Genomic DNA, 20,460 nt, shown 5'->3' on the forward strand with positions numbered 1-20,460 from the left:
CTGTGCCATGTACCTTCCTCCAGCCATGTGTTCTGATTCTTGCTTTATGCTTCCATATTTGGTGTATGTTTGGCTTTTGTCATTTCAAAATTGATTCTTATTTGTCTTATAAATTAATATAAAGACTGTAGACATGATTATCTTTAATGTATATATTGAATGTATGATGTTTTTTAGAAGTAAGGTTGAAACACTGAAATGCATCAGGCCACCTTCTAATTGATAATGGTGTGGGTGTGGCTTCTTGTAACTTATGAATTCCTTTTTCTTAGTGATATCTTTTTGCCAGCAGGAAACATTATGGGATTCTACTTACTTTTGTTTTCTAAATCATCTAGCCTTGCTTCCTCCACACATTGAACATAAAACACAATGTCAGTGTGAGAGCTATCATACTTAGGACATTTTTTTACAATATTTTTCTTCAATGTATTTTTTATGCCATTAGAATTTCTAAATAACTATAAAGTAATGTACTTGCCAGTGATTTGGGGAAAGCAATTTTATGAACTGAGAGGATTCAATGAGTTTTTAAAATTCTTACACCTATTTTTCTTTAATAATTCCAATTAAGATGACAAAATCAACTGTAAAAAAAGAATAATGATACTTCAGTGAAGGAGATGGTGGTTCATGTATAGCTGACTTTATTGGATAAAACTTACAATAAGAATCTATCAAGGGTATTAGTTCTCTCTCTTTTTTTCCTTTTGGTGAGGAAGATTGTCCCTGAGCTAACATCTGCGCCATTCTTCCTCTATTATTTTGTATGTGGGATGCCACCACGGCGTGACTTGATGAGTAGTGTGAAGGTGCACACCTGGGATCCGAACCTGTGACTCCTGGGCCACCAAAGTGGAGCGAGTGACCTTAACCACTATGCCACCAGGCTGGCCCCAAGGGTATTAGTTCTTAACTGCAATGATATTAGTTTGTCAGTATTAGTGAGATGAGTTTCAAGTAATCTGTTATTTATAGAAAAAAGTACATTCACTATTATTTACATAATAATTTAAAACTCATGAATATTGCAGTATATTTTCATATGTGAGACTAAGAAATGTGAGATTACAATTAACTCAACAAAATGTAAATAATAAACTATTTAAATTTGTTGAAGCCAGTGATGACCAAGGTTATATTTATGCCTTAAACAGAAGTGACATTAATTATCTTTGTGCCTCTGAGTTGTAAACATTCTCATTTTTTGTAACTGACAGTCATGATTATGCATTACTAGGGAAGAAAGAAAGGATAGCTGAAGGAAACAGCAAAATTATAAATACATGGCAAATTAGCAAGAGGCACAGATACGTGGTTTTTTTTTTTAGTGACACTAAAAAGCTGTTATAAACAAATCAAATGCAAACCACACTGCAAGCAAAAGTTCCGAAAACAGAATTTATGTCAAAATTATAAAGCTGTTAGTAATATTTGTTATAATATTGAACATTATTTGCCTGTGTGGTTATTCTTTAATAATTAACATAGTCATTGGGCAACGTAAATATTACTTTTGGAGTAGTTCTAGAAATACATGAAAATTAGTTTATATTTTTCTTGTAAACTGATCCTGTTAAGGATTTAAGGAGATTTACTGAAGCTACAGTGCAATCTGTATAGCACTCTCTGTTTATTAAGAGAAGTTGCCTGTGATGATTTTAACCTATTTTCATCATATATTTTTGGGGGGGCATGTTGTCCAATGTGGACTCATCTTTGGAAGTGTCTTGCAGTTGGGATTACCTGTTAAAGGCATCCTTACCAGAGGAGGCTGGGAGCCAGAGGCTGTGAGGCAGGTAATGGCTGAAAACTGAAGACAGGGTAACAGGTAAAATGCCGTGTGATAGTCATAGAATTTTCAACAATTTTCACGTGAATCATATATCTTCTCAAGCATACTTAATGACCAAGCTGAAATTATTTGTTATCTCTTCCACATATGTGTGTTTACCAATGTTCGTATGACTCACAATTTCCCCATAGAACTGGGTCTCTCCTCCAGGCTGATAACAATTTGAAAAGCATCCCTACCTACAGAACCATGAGACTTAACTCCCATTTTCAAAAACAAGCCCTAACATTAAATTTTAATGTAGGAATGGGACTAATAAAATATTTGTTTAAGAAAACTGCCATCTTATAGATTTCAAAAATTCTCTTCTCAGGCCTTGCATCTAAAATAGAGGTTTAGGCAATTCAGTCTCCAAGTTTGACCACTCTTGTAGTAAGCCCCAGCTTCCGTATTTATTGTAAAATCCTGCCATTCTGTGAGTGTCAGCTCACCTTCCGGTAAGCTTTTGCTGCTGAAGATGTAAGTAAGCATCTCGATGTCCATCTCTGTAAATAAATAATAACATTGAGCAGAAAGGATGTAGTGTAATGTTTACAAAGTTTTCGCTCAGCTGACTCTTATCAGATACCCTGTTACTAAAACTGTCAAATAGTTTACACTGATCTGAGTCATTCCTTTCTCTTCAAATGTCCCTAGTCAGAGGTTAGCCAGATATCTAATTGCTAAGCCATTGGTAGACTATTTTCATTAGTAAGGATGACTCTAAGAAAATTATTTCTATAAAAAATGTGCTGATTTCTTCCTCCATAAGTCTATTTAAGGCTGCTGTAGCTCGGCCCTTTGCTAGTTTGGATAGACAGTAAGTTCATCTCCCACTGACCACTGTTATATAAAGAATGGGGGTGGGGCTGGTCCAGTAGCATAGTGGTTAAGTTCACACGCTCTGCTTTGGTGGCCCAGGGTTCACAGGTTCGGTTCCCAGGCACAGACCTACACACTGCCCATCAAGCCATGCTGTGGCAGTGTCCCACATACCAAGTAGAGGAAGACTGGGATGGATGTTAGCTCAAGGACCATCTTCCTCAAGCAAAAAGAGGAAAACTGGCAACAGATGTTAGCTCAGGGCCAATCTTCCTCACAGAAAAAAAGAAGAAAAGAAACAGGGAGACTTATTCTTGATTGAGATTGCATTCTTACTCAAAAACAGACAGGCATTCAGGGAATAGAAAGAAGAAGACAGTGATTGAGATCTGCCATTGACGCTAAAAAGTCACATAGCTAGAGCATAGCTAGTAGGTAGCAGTGGTACCTATGCCACTTAGACAAGTTCACACAGCAAGAGAAGAAGTAACTGAGCAAATAAGCACCAGAGTCCTTTGTTTTAATGCTGGTGTGCACCAATTTCTGAGTTAGAAGAGCCCAAACCATGTATACCCAATTTATGAGTGATACGGGTTTTTAGAAAGGTGTTTATGAGTGCTTAGGAGATTGGCATAGAAACGTATGTCAAGGTTGGATTTAAATTCAATAATCAGGATGAAAATATTTTCATATCAAATTTATTTTTACAAATCCTGAAAATAACCATCAACTTAATAAAGCATATTTATTTTGTGTATATTATGCCATTTTAGTTTTTCTTAACCTTGATTAGCAAAAGATTTCTTTAGCGAACACATTTAAACATTTATTCTTCAAGTTTTTCTTCAAGGATATTGGTGAAACTAGCACATTTTAATTACTTTATTACTGAACGATGCATCAATTTTTATCTGTGGTTAGGGAAATCTTTATAATAATTCATATTTTGCATAATCCAATCAATCAGCAAGAACTGCTGTTTGATTACTTTGATGTTTGGTTATTATACTGATACAAATGGGGCATGACTAAGCTCATAGAGTTGAGATCTCAGAATAAATGCACATATGTGCTGAAAAACAAGTATATCCTAATTTTAAAAAAAGGTGAGATTTACCAGTTCTAGTATAATCATCACAATAATTACAGTGTAGGTATCAGTATCTTTGTGTCATAGATGAGAGGGTAATAAGTCTCAAAAAAGTTAAGGAAATTTACTACGAGTAACATTCATTCAGAATGTTGTTTATGAAGCATTCCTTTATTGCTTCCCACATGTAAGCCATTATGTTGGTGCTTGGGACTATTTCATTAAAGGAAAAAAAAAAAAGAAAGATTTCTGGTCCCTGCCATCTAGGATTTCATATTTTGTCATTTTGACTTCATATCTTGTTTTTTCCCAGTACATTATACTGCATCAAAGGAAATATAGGAAACTCATTTGGGGAATATTTAAAATCATGAGATCTACATATTACATAAGATTTCTCAGCTTTATATAAAACCAGTTGAACTATAAGCAGTAGGTAATATTCCATCAATGATGCATATTTATAGAATGTCATTGCAAATCATACTATTCCTCTGGTTTATTTATATCAATGTAAATACCTATTGTACCATAGGAAATTTAATTTCTCTATGTCTTATTTTTCTCAGCTGACAAATAGGGATAATAATTATACCTATTCAGTAAGATTGTTAAGGGTGTTATGTGGGTTAGTGAACGTAAAGCATTTAGAACAATGCCTGGGTAATAGTAGGCATTCAGTAAATGTTAGCTTTCATAGAACTTATTTCCATTGCAAGCAATAATATTTTTCAAAGCTATTTAACTTACATTATGTAACACAAGAACACAATGTTAGGTGCATATATGTTAATAAGTGTTATGTCTTCTTGGTGGAATGTCCCTTTTATCATTATATAGTGTCCATCTTTGTCTCCTGATATCTTTTTTGGCTTGAAGTCTGTTTTGTCTAATGTAAGCATGGCTTCACTCGCTTTCTTTTGCTGCCATTTGCTTGGCGTATCATCCTTTATCCCTTCACTGTGAGCCTATATTTGTCCTTTTAACTGAGATTTGTTCCTTAAAGGCAGCATATTGTTGGGTCTTGTTTTTTAATCCAGCCAGCCACTATGTTTCTTTGGATTGGTGAATTCAATCTATTCAAATTTAGAATGATTATTGATATATGAGGGCTTAATCTTGCCATTTTATCTTTTGTTTTCTTGTTGTTCTACATTTCCATTGTTTCTTTTCCCTTGCATCACTGCCTACCAATTCAATCTGGTGGGTTTTCTGTGATGTTTTTCTCAGTTTCACTCTATTTATGATTTGTGACTCTGCTCTGATTTTTTCTTTTGTGGTTACCATGAGGTTTTGTGGTGGCCATGAGATCTCATAGATGAGATATTCCTTAATCTGTTGATGGTATCTCATCTCCATTAGCTTGTGCAAATTCTATCCTCTTCCTCTTCCCTTTCTATGTTTTTGTCATCACAAATTATCCTTTTTTATGTTGTGATTTTGTGACCAAATTGAAGTGGTTATGGTTATTTTTGATGCTTTCTTTTCCCTTAGCCTTTATGTTGTAATTGTCTATTAATCTATTCTGATATAGAGTTGCAATTTTTTGATTCTGTCTATTTATTACCTTGCTCAAAGCTTTGTAAAAGCTTTGTTCTCTTTTGCATGTGGGAGGGCTCCTTTCAACATTTCTTGTAAGGCAGTTCTAGTGGTAATGAACTCCCTCAGCTTTTGTTTGGGAAAGCCTTTATTTCTCCTTCATATCTCAAGGATAACTTTGCTAGATAGAGTATTCTGGGCTGATAGTTTTTGTCTTTCAATATTTATTATTCCACTCTCTCCTAGCCTGTAGAGTTTCTGCTGAGAAATCCACTGATAACCTAATGCGGGTTCTGTTGTAAGTTATTTTCTTCTCTCTGACTGCCCTCAATATTCTTTCTTTGTCATTGACTTTTGACAGTTTTACTATAACATGCCTGGGAGAAGGTCTTTGTGCACTGACATCTTTAGGAGTTCTGTTAGCTCCATGTACTTGTATATCCAGATCCTTCCCCAGGTTTGGGAAACTCTCTGCTATTATTTATTTGAGTGAACTCTCTGCTCCTTTCGCCCTCTCCTCAACTTCGGGGATACCTGTTATCCTTATGTTGCATTTCTAATTAAGTTGGATATTTCCTATTTCCTGTAAAGTATCTTCAAATTTAAAAATCTTAGTTCTCTCTTCTCTTCCACCTGACTAATTTCTAGATTTCTATCTTCAAGTGCACTAATTCTCTCTTCCATGTGGTGAGCTCTATTTTCAGTGCTTTCTACTTTTTCATCTCATTAGTTGTGTTCTTCATCTCCAGAATTTCTGTTTTGTTTTTTTTTAGAATTCCAATCTCTTTGGTGAAGTACTCCTTCTGTTCATTAATTTTATTCCTGAACTCATTGAGCTGTCTTTCTGAGTCTTCTCGTGATGCATTGAGTTTCTGCATGACAGTTATTCTGAATTCTCTGTCAGGTAGATAGCAATCTTCTATGACTTCAAGTTTGGTTTCTGGACAGTTGTCATTTTCTTTCTTTCTGTTATGCCATGTGGCTGTAGTTCTTCATGCTACTTGATGAGTTGATTCTCTGCTGGCACATTTGTGGTAGTAACCACCTTTCTTCTTTGGCTAAGGCCTTGGTTACTTTGGTTCTGAGCTGCTTCTGATGGTATTTGAGAGCCTGCACTTTCCACCACCCTCTGCTTCCCCTGCTAGAGGCATCATCATTGCCTTCCTTGTGCTGTTTGTGCCTCTGAGATTGCTGGTGCCTTCCTGCTTATGATGTTGCTACAGTCTCAGATGTCACTACTAGAGTCACCAGGCTGTGAGCAATTCTGCTGCTTTCAGGGTCACCCAGGTTCTTCCACTGGCTCTCTGCAGGCTCTATACCAGCTCCAGTGCTGCTGCCCCATGCCTCACCTGTACTACTGCTCATAGGTTGTCTGGGGGTGCTGGCAGCACGGGTGCAAGGGGCAGTAGGTTCATGGGTGTTGCTGTCACTGCTGGGGGCCCATGGTCTTATATGCAGCCCCCACTGATGGTAGAGCTGGTGCCTGGGGTGCCACCAGTGGGGACTGGGTCACAAGTTCTGCTGTGATTCCTGAAGCCCCAGGTCACAGATGTCATCTGCCCCCACTGAGGGGGGCAGGGACTAAGTCACTAGTTATTGTTGCTGTGCTTCTGCAGCCTCTGGTTCCTAGTGTGCACATGTTTGCTTTGAAAACTCAGGTCAAGGTGCCCCTCCCCAGCCAGGAATACCTGTGTTTTGGGAAATGTTCCCATTGCAGAAAAGACTGGTGCCAAGCTGGGGGAGAGAGAGGAGGCTGGGTCACTGGCTCCACTCTGTGTCCTGAGTCTTCAGGACTAGTGTGTCACCTGCCACCACTGGGGGAAAGCAGGGGCTAAGCCAAGAGTGTGGTGTGTGCCCCTGGAGCCTCTGTTCACTGGTGAGCACTTCCTGTGTGAGGATCCGTATATTGGATGGCCCCTGCCTGGGGAGAGGGAGGGGTTGCTCTCCTAGTTCCACTGCCTCCCAAAGGTCCAGTCACCCACCTTCAGATGTTCAGATGCATGGATCTTTCCAGCATTCTGGCCCATCGTGCAGGGAGTCTTGTCGATCAATGGATGTCTGACTGGTTGTAACTAAGAGGGGAGAGATAAAGGGAACAACTCACGCTGCATGAAGCTGACGTCACTCCCAAATCTTTTTTTTTTGATACGCAGAGAATTTTGAATTATAGCAGCCCACATATTACACAGGAGGTCATCTTGCCCCATCCTCATGTAAATATTAGGAGCTATTCATCTTTGATATTTTTTAAAGATCATGTAAAATCCTCCATTAATTTATATACAGATTTTTACCTTATTTTGATAATTTAGCATATTTTAATAATTTACATGTCTTATTTTCTATGTACTTTGAACTATAATTTTTATTATAATATTATATTATAACTGCAAATGTTTCAGTATTTATTTTAAATTGTATTGCCATAGCATATATTAAATCCATATTTGTATAGAAAATAAATTCTCAAGGGAAATATAAAACACTCATAGAAAATAAAAATCTAGCATAACATAAATTAAACGGGTAGTCCATGTAATGCAAATAAGACTATATGACTTAAACTTTCTATCATTTATGCTTTATTAATATTTAAGATCAGTGAGATGAAAATAAATACACTTGACACAATACTCTGCTTGAGAGCACAAATGAGTGTAACCAAAAATGATACACAGAGCAATGCCAACTACATGTATTTTCTCTAAAACGTTTCTATTTTGAAACTCAAATCTATGGAAGAAAAAGGAAAGTAGAATTTACACCTATTTGAGAGAAATATATTTTCTAGAATAGTAATAGAATTAAAACTACAAAGGAATGAGAAATATATATTTATGGATAAATATGTATGTGCGTGTGTGTATACACATACAACCAGGGTAATCATTTCTAAGACAGCTTTTTCCCCTATCTTATGATGGAAGGAAAATTTACCAGGCTAAGCTTAGTATTTATGACAAGTTTCACATTGTCATTTTACTAATCCATGAATATAAGGATTAATCATTTCTTCCAGTGACACAATATCTACCTGTCAGGTTGAATTCTTTTTAAAAGAAAATCCACTAGCCTGAACATTTAAGATAACAAAAATCAACATAAGTTTGTTACACTTCGCAAAAATTGCAAGTAAAACTGTGATATTGGTACATTTTTTTAAAATGATATAGTCCTGATGTGGAAACATAAATCACACAGTAACCCAAATGGCATGTGGCCTACCATATTAATAACCAGTTTTGGTAATTTCCTAATATATCTGAGCCCTTTAAATGAGTGTATTACCATTATGTACAACTGGTGCTATGAATTGATATAGTATATTACTGTAAATGACATCATAATTAAGCACTAGATTGGTGATGCATAAAATGTTTTATCTTTCAATAATTTGATTACAAAATATCCACTATGAAAAATACTCTTTATAGCCAAAGTTTTCCCACTTTCACCCGCTAATGACGGAAAATGAATTTATTACTAGTAGTTGAGCAGAGACTGTCAATTCTCAAATCACATTTCAAACATTCGTGAGCCAAATAAAATAACTAAATTTGTTACTATTAAATAAAGCACCAACCAAAACAAGATTTTCCCCATTATGACAAAGATTATATAATAATTATGACCACTATGCACTCTAGGCCTGACCAGCTCTGACTTTACTTATTTCAGTTTAAAGTGAAATGCCTACTGAATGTTTCTTATGTGCAAGTGGTAGGCTAAATGACAAAGAAATAAAGGCGCCACTGTGTGTTACTAGTATAAGGTAGGTGAGTTCAGTTTGACAACTGCTTCTGAGCATAAACTAGATGCTGGACACTCAGCTGTCTATGGGGGGATAAAATAAACTAGATGTGGAGGCAATCCTTGAAAAAATTACAACCGCATAATTCCCAAACAACTGTGATCCACTGGGAAAATCCAATGACAAAATCAGGCAATCATAATTTCATATTTATGAGAAAAAAACTTAAATTGAGTAGGAGTTTGTATATTAATTACCCCTTGACTTAAAATATTTCTCTGTAATTTTACAGATAGTATTCACTTTCCCTTGATCAAGTATGCCAGAATTTGAAAATAATATGGTTTTCTTGACTTGTGCTATATTCCAGAAATATATATATACAAGTTCTGAGCTATGTTTACTCAAGTGTTAATGAATTAGATTAAATTATTGTCTATTAAGCAAAGTCAAAACCTTGCATCTGCCTTTTCAACTGTATTATATCCCATTAAGGAGAATTATCAGTAAACAATCTTGAATCTGAACAGGTCATATTATATAAGTTAATTATTAACAATTATTTCTCAGAAGAAACAAATAAAACTGAAAAGCATTCATTAGCGTGTTGGGACTTGTAAATGTATTCCAGAAAAGAAACGATGTTTATAGACTCATTTTCCACTCTGGGGCATCGATGTGATTTCTTGGACTACGTGGAATGTGTGATAGGCCATTCTCCATTGTATGTTCTTATTTAGCTATAACAAAGTAACATGAATAGGAAGAAAAGAGGGAAAAAAAGAAACAATTATTTTTATGCATCTCTTTTTACAAATTTTTTATAAAGACCACTGGAACCAAAATATGGTCTTGTCTACCAAGTTTTAGCTTGGATCTAGTCATTTTAATGCCATAAAGCACAATAAGTATAATTTATTTTTGCCCTTGAACTGAAAATTTCTTGTTTTCATGTTCCTTCTTGATATTCTTTATGTTGAAATCTTAAAACCTGTAAGCTAGATATCCAAAACACTTCTAACCTATGACAATGATATATCTTACTTTAGAGTTATCTGTCGAACATATCATCATTTATTTTCCTTTCTTTTCCAATGTAGTGTTCAATATATTATAATTTATTAGTTGGAAAATTTATTTGTAAGTGCAATTAAAATATTTGAAGTTAGTGTGACATGAAGGCAAACATAATTTAAACTGAGTTGCATCATAAATTAAAAATGTGTGTTTGCTGTAATGTAAGCATATCATTGCAAACATATGGTAATGCTGTATGAACATATGTCCTCATTTTCAGGAGAACATATGGAAGGTGTTTAAAATAAGTACATTATAAAAATATGACAGATTTGATAAAGGGTACTTTTCCGGTAAATAAACAATCCCCCATGAGAGTAAAACATAAACAACAGATAATAATGTAATTCAACTAGAAATCTGAGTGAGTTCAAGTTGACAGTTCAAGGATTTAAAGAGGATTACCACACTGAGGTCATCATTGTTGTTTGTTAAAGTAACCTTTCAGACTGTGTAAGTGTGTTTGCTTGCATGCGTGTTTGTGTGAGTGTGACATAGGGAGACACTTATGGTGATTCTAATCACGGTCAGCAATAGCAAAAATCTCTTCTAATACTAACTGAATACTGCTTAAAATCTCTCCTCCATGAGTTTGAATAGGCACTATCAACGTGATTTTCCAAATACATACTTGTATATCTATGTATGTATATTGTCACGTTTCAATAAAGGTATTCAATAATCTCAAGATCTAGATGTTTTCCCATGATATATATTTGAAGATGCAGAGAGCACAATAACGGCCATATTCTTGAAATGCCACAGTGGGATACGCTAAACGGATATGGATGATTGTGCTCTTTTGATGTGAACTCAAGTTGTTTCATTATGAGTCTTCGTACACCTGTGGTGAAACAGTGATTTTTTTAAATACCATTTAGCAACATTGATAGTAGCTTCACGCCTTACATCTGATTCCAAAATAATTACTTCATGCCCTACCTTCCCCCCTTATACCAAATTTTGACTTTAAACTTAAATGTGTTGAAATGACAAAGGCCTGTCTCATGATTGCAACATACGTACCAAGTCCTGACACAGAATGTTTGTGCTTATGAAGCATCATTTTAGGTTGTGTTGACATCTTCAAGCTCTGATAAGATTCTTAATTCTATAGTAGAGGAAGTAATTATAGGAAAAAAAATAAGCAAAAGTGAATTAAAAAAACAGAGTATGTGTACCACAAATTACTAGAAATGGATTTAAATCTCACACAAAGTATTCCCATAAATCTGTAAGTAAAAGAAAAACAGATAATTGACATATGAAGAAATCTAAAAGAATAATAACTGTAGGAAAGGAATTCAACTTCACAAAAAGTTCTAAAACTGAAATTTAAAATGGGATATTAAGTATATTTCCTATTTAATGAAGCTATTAAAATGAAGATATATTAATATATATGTATAATTATATTTCATATCATATATATAATGCCAAGAAATAAAGCAAACTGTTTTCATTGTTTATCCCTGGGAAAAGGGATTGCAGGAGCAATAAGATGTGTCTGTCACTCTATTTTTATTGAATACAATTTTGTATTTTTAAACTTTAATTTTACTTAGCATTTATTAAATTTATAATTTTATGTGATGATGATTACAGTCTGGTGAGAAATTTTTTGTTACTTTGAGCTAGTATAAATTATAAATATTGTAGATGTTGAAAATAAATTTGGTAAAAATATCAACTACTTTAAAATGTCGATATTATTGATGCGGTTTTTCTGCTCTTCAAATGTGAGAGACGGGTTCTGAGATGTCTGTATAAAGAGAAACAGAAAGCCAAATTTATAGGGTTTAATCTCAGTTTAATAAACAATTTAGGTTTTATAATTTTTATTATATTTTCCTTACGTTATTTGGAATCTTTAGCTTGTGTATCGTGAACAGATAAAAATATTCAAATTATATAAGAGGATGTTAAAATAAAAACTTAATTTTATTTCCTTTCCAAACTCCAGGTTTTCGACATAAAATGTTCTATTGGCAACAATTTTTTTCTGAAATAAAAGTAAATACTAGATTAACTGCCTAGTTAATTGCGTATATTTTGAACAAACACACAAATGGAGTCAAGATATGTACATTAATTTGCACTTTACTTCTTGGAACTATTTCATGTTACCACATACAATTTTGCTTTCTCATTAAAGTCCGTATATCATTCCATTGGCTACATTTTCCAGTTTAAGTAACAATTTTCTTATTCATGAACTTTTATATAATTTCAGATTTTTCTTATATTACACCTAATATTTCAATGACTAACCTCACAAGTATATTTTAGTGTACTTTTCTATATAACTAAAGTCAGTTGACAGCTGAGCAATTTCCGGTTCCAAAAACATATATATTTTAAATTTTTGAATGTATTGTCAAATGTTTCAATTTATGAACTCACAAAGTATGACAGTGCCCCATTTCAAACCATTAGGAATGCTGAGTATTATCAAACGTTCTCCAATATGATAGATAAAAATATAAAACACATTTTTGAAAATCTGTTTAATTTTTAATGAGATTGAACAACTTTTACTGTGTATACTGGTGACACGTTTCTTTATTTTTCTATGTACAAGTAAGCTTGTGTAAATTAATTCTTAATGTAAATCTGTCATTTTCCTGAAGTTATTTACTCTTTATCTTATTGAATTCTATTAGATCTTTGAATAATATCTTTATACATATTTTTCAAATATTTTTTTCAGATTTTTTCCTTTCTTTTTATCTGTTCTAAAGCATAGTCAAAAATTTATCAACGAAGTCTTTCTTACTACTTGGCCTGGCGTCCTGTAATTCTTTTACACTTAAAATTAAATAAATATAATTTCACATGGTTGTGTGGCTTAGTTTTTACTTTTAAATTTTAATCCATTAAGAATCTGTTTTATTGTAGAATAAGGTAAATATTCACTTTGCTGTTTTCCAAATAGCTTGCGAGTTACACTAACCTCGTTTATTAAACTATGTTTTCTCCACTTGTGTAGTTACAAATTTGTCTTTTTAAACATGAACACAGTATAGCTTTCAATTTAGTTAAATTATCTTTTTTTTAACCCAAGGGGAGAGTTGTCAGGTACTCTTTATAGATGAGCTCACCACTGCTTATTACCTAACTTTATGTATATTATAATTTTATCAGTGCTATAATACAAGGAATGATTTCCCCCGTTAGGTATTTATAATCAGTTGCTTGTCTGAAGGAAGCTTTGATTTTACATATTGTGTACCTAGTAATCTTACTGAGTTATCTAATTGTTTCCAGTTCTTTTTGGGTTTTGGATTTTAGCATATCTATATAAAAATATACTATATACATAATGATAACTTTGACTTCTTGCTAACTTTATACCTCTTATTTATTTTTATTAATTTCCTTGTCCAATTTTTTTTCTGAAAAATAAAAGATAAATCAATGATAATACCTTTCTTGTGCCTGACTATACTGAAAAGCTGTTTTTGTAAATCAGGTAGTTATTGGTTTTAAACATCATATTTAGAAAAGACTCTCACTGCATAAGGCGCAACGGAAAGTCTGGAATCAAATTACCTGGTTCATAGTCTGACTGTTTTAAATCACTTTGTGTATCACATTGGGGAAATTGCTAAAACTCTCTGTGCTTCAATCTTTGTCTGTTGAGGGGACAATAATAATACCTAATTCATAGGAGTGCTGTGTTTAATAAAAGAGATAATTACATGTAAAGCAATTAGAATAATGTTTGACTCAGTAAGTGCTTAATAAATCTGTTCGTATATATTGGTATATTCACACATGCATGTACATTCATATTCTTAGATGTATGTAGAAACATTTTTTCCAGTTTTATTGAGATATAATTCGCATATAACATTGTGGAAACTTAATGTGTATGATATGATGTTTTGATACACGTATATATTGCAACATGGTTACCGCAATAGGGATAATTAACACATCCATCCCCTCACAAAATTACCTTTTTTAAAATCTGTTTGTGCTGAGAATATTTACATCTACCCTCTTAGCAACTTTCGAGTATGTAATACAGTATTGTTCACTATAGTTACCATGCCGTACATTAGATCCCCAGAACTCAATCATCTTATAGATGGAAGTTTATACCCTTTGACCAACATCTTCCATTCCCTTCCAGCCCCCTCAGCCCTGGCAATCATCATTCTAATCTCTGTTCTATGAGTCTGGCTTTTTTAGATTCCACATTAAGTGAGATCATACAGTGCTTGTCTTTCTCAGTCTAAAGCATGTCACTTAGCATAATGCCCTCAAAGTTCACCATGATTTTCCTATTTTTTTTTGTGACTCAGTAAAATTCTGTTATATATAATCTCACATTTTCTCTATCCATTCATCCATTTAGGTTGTTTCTTCACTACTGTGAATAATACTGAAGTGAACATGAGAGGCACATATCTCTTTGAGACACTGACTTCTTTTCCTTCAGGTTAATAGCCAGAGATGGGATTGCTGAAGCACGTGGTGGTTCTACTTTTAATTTTTTGAGGTGGTATCTTGTTGTGGTTTTGGTTTGCATTCCCTTAATGAATAGTGATGCTGAGCATCTTTTTATGCTCCTGTTGGCCGTTTATATGTCTTCTTTGTCTATTCATAGCCACTACCCACTTATTAAAGGGATTACTTGATTAATTTTTTTGCTATTGAGTTATATGAGTTTCTTAAACATTTAGGATATTAAAACAGTTTCACATTTATGGTTTGCAAATATTTTCTCCCATTTCAAAGCTGTTCTTTTGTTTTATTGTTTCTTAGGATGTGCAGAAGTTTTTAGTTTTATTTAGTCCCACTTGTTTGTTTTTGCTTTTGTTGCTTGTGCTTTTGAGGTCATACCCAAAAAATCATTGCCAAGGACAAACTCAAGGAGCTTTTTCCTTATGTTATCTTCCGGGAGTTTTACGGTTTCAGGTCTTACCTTTAAGTCTTTATTTCGAGTTAATTTTTGTGAGTGGTTTAGGATAGGGGTCCAATTTCATTCTTTTGTATATGAATATGAAGTTTTCTTAGCACCATTTATTGAGGAGAGTATCTTTTCCCCACTGAATATTCTTGGATCCCTCATAAAACATCAATTCATTGTATATGTGAGGGTTATTTCTGGACTCTCGATTCTGTTCTGTTGGTCTATGTGCACGTTTTTATACCAGTGCCATTGTGCTTTGATTACTACAGCTTTGTAATATAATTTGAGTTCAGGAAATGAGATGCTTCCAGCTTTGTTCTCTCTCAGCATTGTTTTGGCTATTCAGGGTCTTTTGTGGTTGCATACAAATTTCAGGATTTTTTTCTATTTCTGTGGAAAATGCCATTGGAGTTTTGATAAGGATTGAGCTGAGTTTATAAATGGTTTTGGGTAGTGTGTTGTTTTGAATTTTCTAGTTTTCCTCATGCTATTGAGTTCTGGTTTCATACTACTGGGGTGGGAAAAGATACTTGGTGTGGTTTTCATACTCTTAAATTTACTAGACTTGTTATGTGACCTATCTTGGAGAATATTCCCTGTGTGCTTGAGAAGAATGTTTGTTCTGTTGCTGTTGGATGAAATGTTCTGGATATGTCTGTAAGGTACTTTTGGTGCAAAGTTCGGGTACATTGTTTCCTTATTGCTTTTCTGTCTGGATGATCTATCTATAGTTGAAAGTGGGGTATTAAAATCCCCTGTTATTGTTATATTGCTGTCTATTATTATATTGCCTTCAGATCTGTTAGTATTTGCTTAATGTATTTAGGTACTCCAATGTTATGGGCATATATATTTACAATTATTATAACCTTTTGATGAATTGACCCCTTTATCATTATATAATGACCTTCTTTGTCTCTTATTATGGTTTTTATCTTAAAGTATATTGGGTCTGATATAAGTTTAGCTACCTTGCTCTCTTTTGGTTTCTATTTGCATGCAATAACTTTTTCCATCCCTTCACTTGGAGCCAATCTGTGTCCTTGCAGCTGAAATGAGTCTCTAGCAGGAAGCATGTGGTTGGGCTTTGCTTTTTTTTTTGTCCATTCAGCCAATCCACGCATTTTGATTGTAGAAGTTAACCTATTCACATGTAGAGTGATTATTCATAGGTAAAGACTTATTAATGCCATCTTATTAATTGTTTTCTGGTTGTTTTGTAGTTGCATTGTTCCTTTCTTCCTCTCCTACTGTCTTCATTTGTGAATTGATGATTTTCCATAATGATATACTTTGATTCCTTTCTTTTTAATTACCATAGATTTCTCCTTGTGGTTACCATAAGGTTTATATAAAACATCTTTTAAATATAACAGTCTATTTTAAGCTGACAACAACTTAATTTTGATCACATACAAAAACTCTACTCTTTTTCTCCCCCCTCACATTTTATGTTTTCATTGTCATAATTGACCTCTTTTTATATTGTGCATCATCAACAAATGATTATAGTTATAGTTATTTTTAATATTCTTGTTGTTTAACTTTTATACTAGACAAATTTAACACATCATCATATTACAGTACTAGGATATTGCAAATTTAACTATATACTTACCTTTATCAAAGTGTTTTATATTTTCATATTTTTATATGTTACTGATTAGCGTGGTTTTATTTCAACTTGAAGAATTCCTTTCATTATTTCTTGTAAGGTAGCCCTAGTTGTGTTTAATTTCCTTTTTATCTTGTTTGTTTGGGTAAGTCTTTGTCTTTATTTCTGAAGGACAACTTATCTTGTACAGCATTCTTGATTGGCAGATTTTTTTATTTTGGCACTTCAAATCTATCATTCCACTCTCCTGGCCTGAGGGGTTCTTGCTGAGTAGTCTATTGATAGCTTTGTGGGGGTTGCCTTATATGTGATAATTATTTTTTCTCCTGCTGCTTTCAAATTTTTTTCCCTTTGATTTTAGACAGTTTTATTATAATGTGTCTTGGAGAATATTATTTTGGGTTGAAATTTTGGAGAACTTATGAGCTTCATGAACTTGGATGTCCAAATCTCTCCCTAGATCTGGGGAGTTCTCAGCATTATTTCTTTCAATAAACCTTCTGTCCCTTTCATCCTTTCTTCTCCTTCTGGACTGCAATAATGCGTACACTTTTTTTCTTAATGGTATAGTTCGTAGTTCACGTAGGTATTCTTCATTCTTTTTTCTTTATTTTCCGCTAACTGGATAATTTAAATGACCTGTCTTTTACTTCATGGATTCTTTCTTTTGCTTGATCAAGTCTGCTGTTCACACTTTCTATTGCATTTTTCATTTTATTCATTGTATTCTTCAGCTCCAGAATTTCTGTTTGGTTTTTTATGATTTCTGTCTCTCTGTTAAATTTCTTATTTTATTCATGTACTGTTTCCTGATTTCATTGAATTGTCTTTCTGTGCTTTCTTGTAGCTCATTGAGCTTTCTTTTTTTAAAGAAAAGATTTTATTTTTTCCTTTTTCTCCCCAAAGCCACCCTGTACATAGTTGTATATTCTTCGTTGTGGGTCCTTCTAGTTGTGGCATGTGGGATGCTGGCTCAGCTTGGTTTGATGAGCAGTGCCATGTCCACACCCAGGATTCGAACCAACGAAACACTGGGCCACCTGCAGCAGAGCGCAGGAACTTAACCACTCGGCCACGGGGCCAGCCCCTCGTTGAGCTTTCTTAAGACAACTATTTTGAGTTCTTTGTTGGGTGCATCACAGATATCTAAGTCTTTGGAGTTGATAACTGGGAACTTATTGTGTTCCTTTGGTGGTGTTAGGTTACCTTGACTTTTCATGTTTCTCAAAGTCTTATGTTGCTGTCTTCTCATTTGAAAAATCTGTCATCTCCCCAAGTCTTTACTGATTGGCTTTGGGACAGAAATACCTTCCATCAGCCCTTTTCTGAGGTTCAGAACTTTTTTAGATGTGAGAAAATAAGTGGGTCTCTTTGGCAGCATCCCTCACTGCTAGGGAAGCCAGATGCTCACTTCCGTGCTCTTACTGTCCCCTATGGGAAATATTATAGGCCAAGAAGGGCTCTCTTGTCACTGAGCTGTGCCTTACTGGGGGAGGAATGAAAGGGGTAAAGTGAAACTGTTCCTCTTACCCTCTTCAATTCATTCAATCTTGAATTATTTTTGTTCCAACAGTGTGCCGAAACTTTTCCGCTGGACTCTTAGACTTGTGAGTGATTGTTAAAATCAGTGTTCTTTGGTGGGAATATGGTGGAAAACTATTTCACCACTTTGATGATGTAACTCCTGCATAAACTTTTTAATGTAACCATTTTTATTTTATACATATATATATATAGACTGATATAGAGAGATATTTAGATTTTTTTCGAACAAAAGTGGCTGATCAAATGAAACAAGTATTTTTTCAATATGTTTGGAGATGATCCCATGATTGTTGTCTTGACCCATAAATATGATAAATTTTATTAATCATTTGTATTGTATTGAACTACTACTATTCACATATCATTCTTTGACAATACTGTAGAATTTTATTCACTGAAGTTTAATTTTAAAATTTGCATTCTTGTTTACAAGTGAAATGATCTGATTATGTATTTTAGCAGAATTTTATGGAAGTCTGTCATAGATGTAGACAAAGATACAAATCATAATTGCAGTAGCTGTGATAAATTATCACACAGTTAACATGCACATTTAGTGAACCCTCAGATCGAGACTTAGAAATCTACTGGAACTCCAGAAGCACCCCACATGACCCTTCTCTATCAGTGTCCTGCTCCAGGGATAAATATACTCTGATTTTTGACAACATAGATTAGATTTACCTGTTTTTGAAATCTGTACAAACAAAATCACGAAGTGTTACAATTAGTACTGTCCTTGTAATGATGTTTTATCATTAATATTACAAAATAATTTTGGAGTTTGAGGATGTTCTTGTAGTCACACACAATTTTCCATTTATAAACTCTTTTTCAATTAGAAAAGCCATTTATATCCATTTGATCAAAATAATTTTCTTATATTTTCCATACTTTAGTTCTGCTTAATTTGGCAGAGGTTGACAAAGCGTTGTTAAAGATTCTCATGTCTGATGTGTTTCCATTAACTCCTCTATCCTTTTCTCTGCCATGCACGCATTATGAGTTAAAGGCTGTGCTATTTGGTTCATAAATATTTGTAGCCCTTTCTCATTGTGGATTGTAAATGTCATCTTATTAAAATTACCTTTGTTACCTCCTTAATATAATTTGTCTAACTTTGGAAACAATAAAGATATTTTAATTTTCTTTATACTTTTTTATATTTTCAAAATTTTCTCTAATCATATTTTACTTTTAATTCAAACATAGATTACACAGACCAATAAATATAATCCATTTTTTATTATAAAAATTAGTCATTTGCTTTTAGGTTAGCCACTTACTTCTTAGGCTCTAAAGATAATTTCACTATACCATGTATATTGTAAATGATTAACTGAAATAGTTAGATGAACCGGGTAACTCATCAGGTATCTCCTCTTTCTTCACTATTTTTTTCAGAGATGATGGCATTACGTATTTGGAAGCCCTTCTGTTTTTTCAGAAGTGTATAAGGCAGTTATACTTTTCTACTAGAACTACCAGCCAAATTTTGATGTCTTTCTAGTAATAAGTAGTAAGTCTTTGGATAGATTCTGGATAAAAATGTGAAATGTCAAGTAGTTGTCTTAGCAGACATAACACAATTGTCATGCAATTTTCAACTTCCAAACTCTATTTCATTAGCCCACATAAAATCACTATAAATTCTGAGATCCACAATCAAAATCACTTGTGTAAAAGTTATTTTTACATTCAAACAGTTTGGAAAATTAATCTTCAGAATCACCTTTCCTAAATAAAAACGACCTATATAATTTTTGTATTAGTTTAAAATTGGTATAAAACATTTTGGGATAGCTATGGAAGTATCGTATTAAACACCACTTCTGTAAATACAAAACGAGCTTTTAATTTTTGTCATATAAAAATTTTTTCCTTCTCAACTTATTTGTAGTTGTGCTTACACTTTCATAAAGCTGCTTAAAATAAATAAGTAGAAACACATAAGTGAACTTGTGAGAACTTGAGTATCTAAATATTGTTATGCATTTTTTCATATGATATGTTTAAAAATATAACCACACAAATCATTAGAAAGTTCTAAGTCTCCATTATAGGGCAAGTACAAAATTGATCATTTTAAATATGGTCTTCAAGATGCAGCAAGATATCATGGAATAAACATTAAATTGACATTTTTAAAAAGGCAGGGTCATAGTTTTATGTATGCTGTTTATGACAAGCAACTAACTCTAATTTAGTTTCTTTTTCTGTAAAATGATATGAATGATGTTTGACCAATATTCTCATGTATCTTGGG

The sequence above is a fragment of the Equus asinus genome, chromosome 27, assembly GCF_041296235.1.
Source record: "Equus asinus isolate D_3611 breed Donkey chromosome 27, EquAss-T2T_v2, whole genome shotgun sequence".
In the NCBI taxonomy this organism is placed as follows: Eukaryota; Metazoa; Chordata; class Mammalia; order Perissodactyla; family Equidae; genus Equus; species Equus asinus.